The following is a 15,043-nucleotide window of genomic DNA, read 5'->3' on the forward strand; positions in this document are numbered from 1 at the left end:
AACGCATGGAGTCCAGTAACCGCCACCCCAATCAAAATGCCAAAGAGTTCCATCTCTCCAAATTATTCCATCAGGCTGCTTCTTTGTGGTCCAACCCCTAGCCCCTGGTAACCACTGATCCATTTTTTTTATTCCTATAATTTTGCTTTTTCAAATTTAAGTTGAAATTAATTAAAATTAAGTGAAATGAAAAATTCAGTCTGTCAGTCGCACTAGCCCTGTTTCATGCACTCAACAGCCATGTGTGGCTCATGGTTACCAGTTTGGAAAGTGCAGATAGAAAACAGTTCCATCGTTCCAGAAAGTTCTATAGGACAGCACTGGTGAAAGTACATTTATTCAGTGGTTTTTAGATGTTTGGGGGCCATGTCCCCTCTAGGATCCTCTTCCTAGAAAAAGGCACAGAACACAGACATACATAGAAGTCTGGTGCACATTTTCGGGGCATCTGTTGACCCCTTTAAGCCCCTCCCTCAGGGTTAAGATCCCCAAATTTCACGTAAACTCGAAAGTCTAAAAGCGCTTTCCTCAAGCCTCGTTCTCTGCTTTGTGTCTTCAAGGCAGACCGCAGACCAAAGCGCTGTCTTGTGATCTTGCTGTTTGTCTTCAACGTGCCACGCTGACAGGCAGTTACTCACGGAGATTACTCCACGCACGGCGTTCGCCTGCTGGGCCGCCGCTCTCGGCTGCAGGAATGGGCTCTTGGAAATCATCATTATTAGTACATATGAATCGGGGGTGTTTGAAACGACTTAATGGAAGTGTGGCTTCTCTCTCGCATTAAATCTTCTTTGTTAAAATGTAATGGTAAAGTAGTTTCAGAGAAAGCTTAGCATGGTTAAAAAAAAAAAAAAAAAGGTCGCTTGTTCCTTAAAACAGTGTTCTCGGCAACTTTTGCCCGGATCAGTTTCCTTCTGAAAGCTGCTTCTGTCCATTCCACGCTTCAGGGGCAATCGCTGTCTTGGCTTCCTGATGCTCCCTTGTCCCTAGTTTCTGTTTGGTGCTGGATCCTGCTCAGCTCCCCCAAAGACGTGGGGAAACCTTCCTCTGTGGCTGCACATCCTTTGGTTATAAAATGCCCCACATGAAGTGGGAAAGGTCCTGGTTTAACTGTTGCTAGTGGATGCTCATACATGGGTCCTGGATCACTGTGCAACGTTACTGCATCAAAGGAAGACGTTTTACTGACTTGCGGACACGCACCTTCCTTAGAGCAGAGGAAATCCTAACACATGAAGAGGTTACGTGGTCCACATTTTAATGTCTCCTCTGATAACCAGGGCTGTTGCTTGGTAACCTAGGTGTATTCTTGGATCTCCCAGTCCCATGCCTGCAAGATAATAGTAACTCAGCTACACACTCTGGGCCCCCTGGAAAGCAGAAGACCCTCGCCTTTTGATTTCTGCAGGTTCCCGTGGTTTAGCTTCGCATGAGGCGGTCAGACCGGAATTCTTGTAGCTCATCTTTATTTATTTATTTCTAGGGGGAGAGGAGGAGATAATCAGGTTTATTTACTTATTTAATGGAGGTACTGGGGATTGAACCTAGGACCTCGTGCTTGCTAAGCATGCACTCTGCCACTGAGCTACACCCTCCCCTCCAGACTGGAATTCTTGATTTCCTCCTTGAAGGACTCTTCTCCTTTGTTCTGCCTCTTGTGCTTGTTGGTTACCTCCACCTTATGGTGAGTCCAGCTGGGACCCTACACCCCTTCTCCTGGGTTTGTCACCTACCTTCCAACTGCCACGAGTATAGGCTGCTTCCACGTAGGTGAACGTTTCCTGAAATTTACAGTCATGGAGAGCAGTCCCTTTGCACAGCACGCAGAAGCATTCGGAAACCCCACACTGTGGACTGCTTTCCTAGGAGCACGCGTGGACCCTCTGCAGGCACGCTGCCTTCTGCCACTTCCTGGCTCCAGTCTTCTCCCTTCTCTTTCTGTTCGTTTCTCTCTTCTTTTCCCTGAGGTGTGAACAGACATTGCTAACCGATATCTCTAATGTAGAACAGCTTGGCCCTGTCTTCTGTGCCCTTGGTTCTTACCAGCACCCACATCCTCTGGACCTCATTTCTGCTCCATATTCACTAGGACATTTGGGTTGCAAATGACAGAAAACCAACTCAAGCTAATTTGCTTGTGGGGGGGTGTGTGTGAAGGTATTCTATTGACTCACAAAACTCAAGAGGAAATAGCAGGGTGAGGGCTGGCTTCTGGGCTGACTTGAGGGTCTGGAAGTGTTCCCTCTCAGTCCTTTCAGCCTCTCAAAGTTTGGGAGATTTTTATATGAACAGCTTTCTCCAGGGAGTGGAGCCATGGCTCCAGGCAGTTCTGGACTCCCCTTTAACTGACTTGCCTCCAGAAAGGAAACCAAGAGCTTTCCCCAGCACCTTCAGGTAGAACCCTCCGGGCAAAGCTCTGATTGGCCCACCTTGGGTTACACACCCACCCCTGGACCAATCACGGTGGGTGGGGGGCGGGTGTTGCAACCTGGGCTGGGAGCTCTCCCCTGCAGTTACTGAGGCAGATTCCAGTCCAGATGCAGGGATAACGGGGAGCCAGCAGGCTAAAAGCAACAGCTGGTGCCTAGAGCAAGCTGACCGTCCGTCAACACGTTCACCTCCGCAGGGGCAGCTCCAGACCAGAAACTGGGGCTAGAGATCCCAATGTGCTGAAGGTCTCAGGACTTACCCACCGCAGAGGTGAGGCCAGAACCAGGTAACTCTCCTTTTCTGCCTCTAGGGAGGGTCTGTGCAAGCGAGACAGCGAGAGTATTTTGGAAGCCTAGAAGTTATGTCTGCTCCTCTAAGAGGTGCTTTCAGTACAGTAAGTAGGGCCGGAAGGCTTTTCAAAGAGATCATTTCACTCATCCTGTTCCTTACACAGCCTGAACGGACAGTAGCTGTCATGCCCTGAATCTTTTCCAAAAAGGTGCACGTGGCCTCTCAGCGGTCAGTGTTTATTAACCTTAAGCATCTGGAAACTCTTCCTTATTTTCCAACCGAAATCCTTCCTGATGCAATTGAAAATCATTTCCTCTCTGTGCTCAGGAAAGGGAAGCCAGATGGCCAGTATTGTATGTAAAATAACTTTTAATAAACTTGGTGGGATTAGTGACCCATCATGCAATACACCCCCCACCCCCGGGTTAAATAGTACTAATTCCACCAGATTTTTTCTCTTAGGGTTTATTTTCTACTTCCTGAATTATCTGAGTTTCTTTTCTGTAGACGGCACTCAAGTTCTTGTAATTATTCAATGTGTGTTGAGGTGTGGGATGGTATTAAATACCAGTTAGGCAGAGAAGAATCAGCAAAGAGATTGCCAGCGTTAAATGAACACAGCTCCAGAACAGGTGACTCTCGACAACGCTCCAAGTATGACAAAGGTGGGTAGCCCCAGAGTCTAGCCATTCCCAGCTGGACATTTTGAAAGGCCATAACAGATGACAACTCACTGCATTTTCATGTCTGTTTTATTTGTGAGATATTTTTTGTCAGTTCTAGATCATTCGTTGGGATGGAGTTGTTTTTATTGGACCTAAAATGAGTGCACGTTTCAGGGAGTAGGTCTAGGTCATGAGCATGGGCAGCTTTTGAGGGACTATTTAGCATTTTGTCAGGTGGCATTACCATCCCATCCCATCACGGAGGACAGAGGAGGGTGTGGCTGAGCCTTTTCTCACATATGGATCCCCAGATGGCAAAAGTAACCATCCCAGTTGTTAGTCAGAAGGCAGCATGAATTCCAACCTACAACCCTGGTGTCAAAGAAAGATGCACCCAGGAACATGAATATGAGAGGAATGACGTCTGGCTCGCTGGTGAGATCACGGATCCCAGGTGAGGTCACAGATCCCAGGTGAGGTCACGGATCCCAGGTGAGAGCAGACCCAGGAGTCCTGTTCTCTCACCAGTGCAGGAATCCCCAGGCAGCCACTGCAGTGATTGAAAGGAGGAATTCACAGCTTTAAGAGCTGAAAGAAAGAATGAATGAATGAATGAATTGAAGGTGGTTCTGATTACTAGGGAGATTTTTTGTTTTGAAAGTTGGAAGTTTGTATCTTTTGACTCCCTTTACCCACTTCACCCCTACCCCAACCACCCTCTACTTCTTATGACCACCAATCTGTTCTCTGTATCTACGAGCTTTTTTTTTTTAAAGATACTATAGATAAGTGAGATCTTGTGGTATATGTCTTTCTCTATCTGACTTATTTCACTTAGCATGATGCCCTCAAAGTCCATCTGCTTTCTTGCAAATGGCAAGATTTTATCCTTTTGTTTATGGCTGAAGAATATTCCATTTTCTTTATCCATTCACCTGTTGACATACACTTAGGTTGTCTCTGTGTCTTGACTCTTGTGACTAATGCTGCAGTGGACATGGGGGTGCAGACATTTCTTCAAGATAGTAATTTTGTTTCCTTTGGATATAGACCCCAAGTGATATTGCTGGATCATGTGGTAGTTTTATTTTTAGTTTTTTGAGGAACCTCCATGCTGCTTTCCATAGTGGCTGCACCAGTTTACATTCCCATCAGCAGTGTACAAGGCTTTAGGTTTCGGTTGGCTTTAGGTTTTCCTTCTTTGGGGGCATATAGATGGATTCTGCTTCTCCCTCAAGGTGATGGCTCATGAATAGCTCCTTACTGCTGTGCAAGCTGAGCACTATGAACTCCAGAGAATGCCTGTCATGTCATTCCCTATGGCAAAGGGGCCCCCTGCAGTTGTTCAGTGCACAACCTGTATGGCTGTCCGTGTCAGCCCCATCAGTCTCAAGCCCTCTTGTGAAATCCTGGTCCCTGTCTGTGAATGGGCTCAGCACCACCCACTACAGGAGCAGTAGATATATCCAGGGGAGCGTCTGAGTGTAATAGACGAAACACAACATTTTATGCTGTTCTGTTAAATTTCTGTTGATATTTGTAGACGTCTACCGCCTCATAAACTTTGTTTTCAATTATGTATGCTCACAAGCTGTTCCATTTTTGATACGTTTAGGAAAAGTTCAGTCACATTTTTGGAACCATAATGATTTCCCATAAAACATCTGATTCTGAAATTCCGTAACTATACAGCACACACAACATAATGGCAAGCAAGCCATGCTACGTATTACCTGCCTTTATGCTGTCATTAAAGTTATTACAGCTTTCCAAACAGTTTCTTTTCAATATCATAAATAAAGCTCCTTGGGTACAGGCCATTTTAAAAAATATATATATCTTGGGGGTCCAGTATTTACTTATCTTTCTAATAAACATCGTATTTCTGCTCAGCCCAGTTTCTTCAGTGACATTTGTATGGAGGTGGACTCTTTAAAGATGCTCTCTCACCCAGGGGCCCAGCACACCTGGAAAAGGCACGGTGGGCAGAACAAAACTCCTTGGGTACTGGATCGGGGGTAGATCATGGTATGGAGGCTTAGCTGGATGAGAACGGTGCATCTCAGTAGGTCACGGTATGGATCCTGGTTTAATCACCTTAAGCCATGAGGATTTCTACTTTTCTAAAGGAGAGGTCAAGGATGTGCGGTCAAGGGAGGTTTGGTCTGATCAGGGCGTAACCCTTCTGTTTTAATATCTTTGCAAAAGCTAGTATTGAAGAAGGTCTCCATCCTCTAGGAATGCGATGAGGAGGATGAAGAGGGTCTCCGGGGAACAGTGAGACCATTAGGAACCTGGATGTGTGATGCGGGCTCACTTGATGCTGGAGATGAGCAGCCAGGGGTCCAGGAGTCTCCCCGTCATTCAGCCTGTAATGACCAGAGTTACCAGGGACACAGCCAACTCTAGCCCCTGTGGGCTGCAGGTGAAGCAGGGGCCTTGGGGACAGTGAAAGCTGGCATTCCCTCGAGCAGTCATTCGCTCCTTCATTTGTTCATTTATCCACTCATCAATCTAATTCCTTTGCCACCAACATTTGCCCTGAATCTCTTTTGGAATAAGGCAGGTTTGAAATCAGGCAGCAAGCCAGACAGCAGGGGTGGCACCAATTACTGCCCCACGTGCTGGTCGGGGAGGTACATCTGGCACCAACCTGCCTGCAAGATGCTGACAGGCCAGTGGGAAGGTGAGATGCATGGGAACAGGGAAGCCACGCCACAGGGTAGAAAGAAGTCTTCACAAATAGAAAGAGAATGGAAGAAACAAGGCAGGGTCTCAAAAGGGGCTGTTTGATTTCCAGCTAGAGGGTCAGGTGTTTTGTTTTGTTTTTCCAGCTCTAATCTTTCTTGCAAGACCTTCCAAGAGCAAATCTTTGATCATCTCACTCCTGTGCTTGGAAACCACCAGTGACTTCCCTTTTACCTGCAGAATGAATTACAAGTGCCTTGGCATTACACTCAGAAAGGGCCCCCTTCTACCCTGGAATATTCTCACACCCTCTCCCTCCCAGCTTTTATGCCCCAACCTGATGATCTCATAGCTTGTTTTCTGAGCATTTCTCCCCTTCCTCCCCTCTTCCCAGAAACTGACACAGGGATGCCCACTTCCCCCCACCCTATGGTGCCAGTAGAGGGGTGATGATGTAGTGGGTCCTCCAGGGAACCTCGGGAGAGCCAGGTGCTTGGAGAAGAGAGAGAACCAAGATGTTCGGGGCTGTGACACCTGGCGCCATGGGAGTCGCTTGTGCGGGATGGGTGGGATTTAAGAAGACCTAACAGGGGACCCAGGCTGAGAGCACCATTGCCTGGCCACCTTTTAAAGCAAGTTTAATTTCTAGATTTCAGACACACTAACAAATCAGAGGAGATGTGTGCTGGACGTTCTGAGGGAGATGGATTCCATTGCTTTTATAACTTAATGGTACTGTGATAAAATGTTTTATCCTGCCTTTGAGAACTCAAATGACTAATGTTTCAATAAGCGATTTAAAAAGGGATTTTGTCCCCATCACAGCAATGCTTTAAATGCCATTAAATAAAAGCTTCAAGATTTTTCTTTAGAAATGAAACATGATAGGAAGCATATGAATATAGGCTGGTTTCTGTGGACATACAATCCAGAAGGTACATCCGAGTGGGGGCACGTTAGCGGTCATAACCACAACCATGGGGTCCTTCTGGCTATCACAGGGCTTCCAAGGACCCTTGGAAAATCCTTCCCCCACACACGGGTTGCTAGAATCCCTGGAGTGAGTTCACATCACAGTATCCTGAGAAATTTCCCTGTGGAAGCTCGGAATGGTCCCTCCCCTCTGACCTCAGTAGCTTTGCTCTTGGGCCAAGCATGTAGGGTTTTCCGCCCAACTGCATTCCTTTTCGCTCTGCACCGGGAGCATCTGTAGACCCTCCTCATCCTCTTGTCCTGACCATTTCATCCCAGGAACCCCTCCCAGAGCCCAATCCAGCATCAGTCATGGGTTAAGCTCAATCTGCATTTTAATGGGATGAAAAATAATACCTAACTCTTTTTTAGAGGATCCTAAATAAATTAGTTATTGATTGTCAAACACCTTGCAGGTGTCATGTAGGAGGCAGCTCAGTGAACGGGCCTGAATAATTAATGGCAAAGCAGAGGTAGGAGCTCGGGCCCCTTCCTTCACTGACCCCTGTTCTCTAGAAACTCACTCAGTCCTCAGTCACTGGAAAAGGGTGACTGCAGTGAACTCCTCTGTAGAGGAAGGCCTCCTGGACACGCAGTTGTCACCAGAGCCCCCTCTTCAGGAAAACCAAAATTAGCGATCTTAGCTGCCTTGCGCATAGGGGTGACTATAGGTCACCTTCTCTCAGGAAAAAAAAGCTTTATGATTTCTTTAGTAACAGTAATAGATGGTCACTATAGGAAATCTGGCAAGCACAGAGAAGCAGGAAGGAGACTCTAGCAACACACGCTCGTCACCCAAAGACAGTTAACACTCTGGCTATTTTCCTCTGGTATGGTGTTAGAATTCTCCGCATTTTTTAAAAAATGCACTTTCCTTGGTCTTCATATGTCTTTATATGGCATAGGCTATTTTGTTTCCTGTTAATATTAGATCATAAGCATTCCTAATGTTGTTATAAGCGCCGTATAAACATCATTTTAAGTAGCAACTCAGTGCATTGCAATTCTATTATTTCCTCAAACCATTTCTCGATTGTCCAATATTTAAGCTCCAGATCATTTGTTTTCGGCAATAAAAAGCAAGTGAACAACTGAAACCTCCAGACCATGGGCTTAGAAATTAACGCATATCCCCCAGCAGGAGAGGCCCTTCCCTTCCCAGCCTCCAGGGGGCGCAGTCACAGGAGCCACAGTGGTTTCCACGTGGGTCACTAATGCTTGGCTTTGGAGACCAAATATTAGTCCACATGCCCTGTGATGCCACAGAGGAGGGCTCACAAGCATTTGTTAAATTGTCATTCATTCATTCAGTCAGTCACTCGACAATTATTGTGCGCATCTGTGCACCAAGCAAAGTGCAGCTCTGAGGATACACTGGTTGAGCACACTGAGAGAGGCTGGTCACTTAGGGCCATGTGGCTTCAAGCTGGTGATGGAGAAAGGGTGGCTGGAGCTTCCTGGGGGGCCAATGTCCTTCCAGCAACAGGGAGTGTAGGGGGGTGCAGGTGGCCTGGACACCGCCTCCCACCCTGTGCGTGTGGCTGATGCATGACGCGGTCACAGCAGGTGTAATTAAAGAGATGTATGCTAATTCTTAGCTTAGTTAAGGGATATTAACTTAGACAAATGAAGCTCTCCTTTCCCAATAATTAGGTATCCAAACAAACATGCACTTTTCTCCCCAATTAAATGAATGGAAACTTTAAACCATGGAGCTCGGTTTCAATATGCCCTATTTTGCTACTGGTTTCCACTCCACTGCCTCCTTTAGCTTCACGAAAGCAAACGACACTATAAAAAAGCATAATAAAATCATAACAGTAAAAATATCCTTTTGATTTTCGGAGGACATAAAACGCTCATTTACAACTGGAAAAAAGACACCAGGTTCGGCTAACATGTCACATTGTTTCCAAGAGGATATAATTTCAAGGGCTCAAAGGATGGTGGCATCCAGGTGACACATTTCAAAATTGTCTTTAACAGAAAGCAGTAATGTCTATCCCTTTGTGCATAGAGGATGGATCGTATGCAGCAAAGTTGTTTTTTTTTAATTAAATTACAAAATTAGTGGAAGAAGGAAGGATACTTGATGAATTATACCCTCTTTGATGTCGGCCAGTGATTTCCAAAGCGCATGTACTCCGTGTACTATGCGTGATGCTTTCGGTACCATGAAGACAGATGCCTTTTATTTTCATGTTGGTGGCTGCAGCCTGTGTGTGTGTGTGCACGTGGCTGGCTGGCCCTGGTGAGGCAGCCTGTGAACAGGGTGAGGACGGGGTCCAGGAAACCATTCTCCTTTGCTGCTGCCCCCAGTGTTTTGGACTTGAGAGAAATTTCCAACACTGGAGAACTGGGCTGGGCACAGGCCACCCCTCTGCTGTCCAGGACGTGGTGTGGCGTGGATTTGGCTTCAGGGTGCAGCATGTATAGACCAATGAATTGGCTTAAGTGAGCACAAAGTGAGAAGTTTAAAAAAATAGGTATGTTTACTGTCAGCACGTGTGAAATTGTAATGGTCAGTGTCTATGGGTGTAGGTGGGATTCTGGCTCAAAGTTAGAATGAGTCCTACAGAAACCACAGACATGGGCAGAGTCCCACCTGGAAGCAGACCCCAAGCAAAGAACAAGCCCAGTGGTCCTCGCGCCTCCATCTAAAATTCCACCCTTAGCTACTGTTCGAATTCAGATGCCAGAGGTGCCCACTCTCCCCAGAATCATGTGTGTCCTCTGGGAGTTTCCTGCAATAAACGCAGGGCTCCAACAGTCAGGTCTGGGCTCCAGGAGGTGGTGAAGAATTGGTGAACTCCCGCCTGGGGAGGGGGCGATGGGGAAGGCATTGCTCATTTGGCCCGTGGGGAGCTGAGGCCCACCCGCAGGAGAGTGGGACTAAGATGGGGAGCTCAGCAGAGGCAGAAACTCCCAGTGACCCAACAGTGGGTGCCAGAGCCCCCAGTGGGTCCAGCTCTCTCGGATCCCAAGAGCCTGGCCCCAGGGTGGGGTCGTCACAGCCCAGGCGACTTGGGTGGATCTGAAAGGCAAATATTGAGTCCCCAGGGGGAGGGGACCCAATGGTGTGATGTCAAGTCACACCCTAGACTCAGAGTCTGGCCACATGAGATGGTTGACGACTGTGGTCGAGTCAGGGCTTCCTTCCCTGGTGGCCACGTACATGGAAAACTGCAGAAGTCAATTCCCCAACAATGACAACAAAATCCAGTGCAACAGATGCATGAAACATCTTGGATGTAGGCCTTTCATGTTGTCTATCGCACAATCTTTTGTGATGAAACTTTCATGACAGGAACTGCTATCAACATTCTCATTTCACAATGCTATTTGCAGCAACGTGGATGGACCTAGAGATGATCATATTGAGAGAAGAAAGTCAGACAAAGAAAGTCAACTATTGTATGATATCACTTAGATGTGAAATCTAAAAAAAAATGATACAAAGTCTATTTACAAACCCAAAACAAACTCAGGGACATAGAAAACAAATTAGGTTACCAAAGGGGAAAGGGTGGGGAGGGATAAATTAGGGGTTGGGGATTAACAGAAACACATTACTAGGTATAAAAGAGATAACAAGGACCTACTGTACAGCACAGGGAACTATATTCAGTTTCTTATAATAACATGTAATGGAAAAGAATCTGAAAAGAAAAAAAAATTTATATATGTCTATACATAACTGAATCGCTTTGCTGTATACCCAGAACATTGTAAATCAACCTCATTTCAATAAAAAATGTAAAAAATATATTCCCATTTCACAGGTGAGGAAACAGAGAGGTTACAAGGCAGAGACACAGCAGATGGAAGTGGAAAGCTGGCTTGGGCCTCACAGTCAGACCCAGGTGTGTGGCCTGCCCTCCCCAGCACCGCGTGAGCGAGCAGACTGATGGGGGAGGACGGAGAGCGTTTGGGACACGTGCTCATGCAGCAGCTGTGGTGCGGTCTCCCTGCACTTCTAGGTACTTTGGGGACCAGGGACAGTGCCTCTCCTCTCCAGGCAGGGTTGGACCGGGACCACACTGCAACACCACAATGTCACACTCCGTGGGGGTCTTCAGACAGACCCGGGCAGGACCTGGATGTGCTCTTTCCTGTGTGACTTTGGGCACATGGCCCCATCGTCTGCTTCTTGCTTTCTTCGTGGGTAGACAAGAGGAACCCCCGTTGCCCCGAGTGCTGTGAGGTTGTCTGTTTCCCCAGAAGACTCCTTGAGGGATCAGGCTTTGAATTCCTCTGTTTAACTGGCCATCAGCTGGGGCACCCTGGCCTTTGAGACTTAAATGGACCCCAGCCCCCTCTTCCACATCCAGGTGGTTTTTGCCACCCTAAGGGGCTTCAGCTCTCGTGGGCAGTCATGTGACTTCTGGGTTCCTGCCCTTGCCGGGCACCACCCCGCTCACTGCCACCCTGCCCTGGGGCTCGTCCTCAGCCCCCTCTCTCCCCGCATCTCTCCCTGCACCACTCACGCGAGGCAGATCTCCCCTCCATCTGGCCGGGGGTGAGGGAGTTGGTGTCACGAGGGGAGAATGCAGCATTGATGGGAGACAGCCTTGTCCTTCAGAGCACACGCCCCCTCAGCCTCCGTCCCCTGCAGCTCCCCGCAGCCTGTCCTGCGTTCTGCTCCTCTTGGACAGTGCGGGTTAGGATTTTTTTCTTTTGCTGCCTCTTTTTCTAAGTCAGACATCACAAACCGGTGTCCTGCCGGCCAGGTACCTGCAGCTCACGGGTGTTTTTTCTTGGGACCACCGCCTTTGGAAGTGTTTGAGATAGAGGCCAACATTTAACATTGGGTGCACTGCCGAAGTCTGAGTTGCTTTTGCAAATAAGGACAAAGTGGCAAAACCAGCACCTCTTCCTGTGTAAATCAGTCTGCCCTTGAAGGGGGCTCATGTTCTCCGCTTGGCCAGAGTCCTGCCACCTGACGGCAGGCAGCTGGGGAATCCTCCTGTGGGCTGACCCTGGGCCTTGGGTCTCACTGTGCTCAACCCGAGGGGCTAACCGAATTATTCTCCTAAGCCGAGGCAGTGATGGCAGCTGTTAGCATTTGTCTGTCTGTTTATGCATTTATCTGTCCATCATCCATCCATCATCTATCTTTTTAAAAAAAATTTTGGGGGGAGGTAATTCGGTTTTTATTTATGTATTTATAATGGAGATACTGGGGATTGAACCCAGGACCTCATGCACAGTAAGCATGAGCTCTACCACTGAGCTATACCCTCCTCCAAATCATCTTGTTTGTTTTTTTTTCCAACTCTACCACTACCTTTGAGCCTGGAGCACTTAGCACAGGGCCTGGAACACACTAGGTATTCAGTAAATATTTGCCAAACCAATTAACAAATGAAGGCAAGGCTCAGAGACTGAATTACCAGCTTGTCACAGGTTCACAGATGGGTGACCCAAAGCCCAGTCCAACCCTCCTAGGGACCGCTTGGTCCCCAGTCCCCTCTGGGTCAGGCTGGGTTGTTCTGGCCACCACAGCCCCCTCTCTGCGCTCCCCTTGCTCCCCGCCTGCCTCGTGCTGCCTTTGGCCACGTAGCTGTCCAGTGCTTAACGGCGTCTTCCTGGTGACCACTGGGTGGGCACCTTGCTGTCCACAAAGCCCCTTCAGGTTGGGGCTCCATGGAGAGACCCCCTTTCCACTGAAGAGTCCATATTCTCATGGGTGTTTATCAAGCAAGGTCAGGTCCCGACCCACATGTGTTGGTCTTTCCTGACTGACTCTGATGGCTTTTTCTGGAGCTTAGCTGTGGCAACAGTAACAATGGCCACCATCTACTGGTCTCTCACTGCAGGCCACAGACTTGTGCCATCTTGTGGCACCATGACAGCAGCCCTTGGTTAACACCACTCAGTTGGTCAGACACACAGCCAGGGCTTGGCCTCAACCTTGCACTTGACCTCTACGTGAGGTCAGACCACGGCCCATGCGCCACATCCCAAACACAGCTGCTATCTGTTTTCTGTTTTTTTTTTTAACATTGAAGTATAGTCGGTTTACAATGTTGTGTTAATTTCGGGTGTACAGCATGCTGATTTAGTTATCTATTCCTTCTCATATTGTTCATTGTAGGCTATTACAAGATATTAAATATAGCTCCGTGTGCTATATAGTAGGACCTTACTAGTTACTGTTTTTTTCTTAATGGCCATGAGATAAGAAATTTTACATTTTTAAATGGTTAAAAAAAAGCAAAAGAGGAATAATATTTTGTAATACATGAAAATTATACAAAATTCAAATTTCAGTGTCCATGAATAGAGTTTTGTCAGAACGTGGCCTGTGGCTGACATACTGTCTCTGCCTGATTTCAAGCAGCACCGGTGGGGCTGAGTGGCTGCACCGCTCCTGCTGTGTGCCTCAGAGTCTAAAGCATTAGCCATTTGCCCTTTGCAGAAAAAGCTTGCCCCTTCCTGTGCTAGGCTCTGACCCAGCATCCAGATTTTGGGGATTAAGGCTCAGAACCCAGGCATTTTCAGAGAGGAGGTCTGGGTGTTTGGAGAGCTGGGCCCTGGGGGTGAGGGGAGGGAGGGCGTGGAGGTGGGGGAGCAGGGCTGGGGAGGACCTGGGGATATTTCAGCACAAGCAGGTGCTGTGTATCTCACCCCGTGTCCTCAACCGGCAGCCCTCGGTCAGCCCACAAACATCTATTGGCCCAGACTGTGCTGTGTTGAGATATGGGGTCAGGACAGTGCGGCCTTGCTCTCAGGCACAGGGTCCGGGCACCCCTGAAGGATGGGCAACTGTCGTCATGGTGATATGACGGCCATGCCAGTTCATGGCTAGTTTATGTGCTTTGCACTTGTACCAACTGGTCATCCGGGAGGGTAAATGCACAACTTTTTTTAAAAATGACAATGTGTCAATTTCTGGTGCACAGCACAATGCCCCAGTCATGCATATACATACATATATTCGTTTTCATATTCTTTTTCATTAAAGGTTATTACAAGATGAATACAGTTCCCCTGTGTTACACAGAAGAAATGTTTTTAAAATCTATTTTTATATATAGTGGCTTACATTTGCAAATCTCAAACTTCCAAGTTTATCCCCTCCCATCCCCTTTCCCCTGGTAGCCATGAGATTGTTTGCTATGTCTGCGAGTCTGTTTCTGTTTTGTAGATGAGTTCATAGTGTCCTCTTTTTAGATCCTGTGTTTCTGACAGGCTTGCAGGTGCTGCTGCTGCCATGGGCCGGGCCAAGGCTGCCCTGAGCAGTGAGGCTCTCGTGCTGTGGTTTTCCATGTGTGAATTCTGGACCAGTAGCAGCATCTACTGAGCCCCTCCCAGACCCTCGGACCAGAGACTTGAGGCGCAGCCCCGCCCTCTGTGCTTGAAGAGTCCCCTGGGTGACTGGGAGCTTACTTGCACCTGAGAACACTTGCTCCAGTCCCTCACTCCTAGACCCTCCTCCCCTGTGCCGAGTCTCCGCCCATCTATTCAGAAGCCAGCTGGGCTTCCTGCCATGACTTAAGAGAATCATTAACCATCCTCTGATACCTAAATCCCAGAGGCCTTTCACCTGGAGCAGGTGAAGCAGATTGCCCTCAGGAGCAGCAGCTCAATTATAAGCCAACGCCTGCAGTTTGGAGCCTCTGCCTGGGTAATTTTCCATTCGGGGGCTCATTTTTGAAACAACTGCTTGCTTTCTCTGTCCACCGTGTCTTAGTATGCAGGCCCCGTTGCTCCCTTGAGAGGGAGTCATGTGGGACGTACTGGGGTGCCAGTCTCAGCTGCTCTGGGACGCCCGCCAGGCTCTTTGAGATGCACCCACCAGGGGCCCCCAGAGGCATTCCTGAAGCTGGGACCTTATATTTTAAGTCACACCATCCCAAACCTACCTTCCCAATAATTGGGTTCATCCGTTCAAGCATTTTTGTGTGATGCAGCAATAAGAGAAAGACATAATTTTATCTTTAATAACAGCACAAATTACATATTTTGGAGAGTAGAAAATGATTGCAGAGATG

General features: G+C 47.8%; 1 non-coding gene across 1 annotated transcript; it reads right to left on the minus strand.

Annotated features, from left to right (window-relative positions):
- Positions 1 to 12,217: 12,217 nt before the first annotated feature.
- Positions 12,218 to 12,290, minus strand: TRNAS-ACU (transfer RNA serine (anticodon ACU)). Its single transcript has one exon. It is a non-coding gene; the product is annotated as a tRNA-Ser (tRNA).
- Positions 12,291 to 15,043: the final 2,753 nt, after the last annotated feature.

This window comes from Camelus bactrianus, chromosome 11, assembly GCF_048773025.1.
Source record: "Camelus bactrianus isolate YW-2024 breed Bactrian camel chromosome 11, ASM4877302v1, whole genome shotgun sequence".
NCBI lineage: Eukaryota > Metazoa > Chordata > Mammalia > Artiodactyla > Camelidae > Camelus > Camelus bactrianus.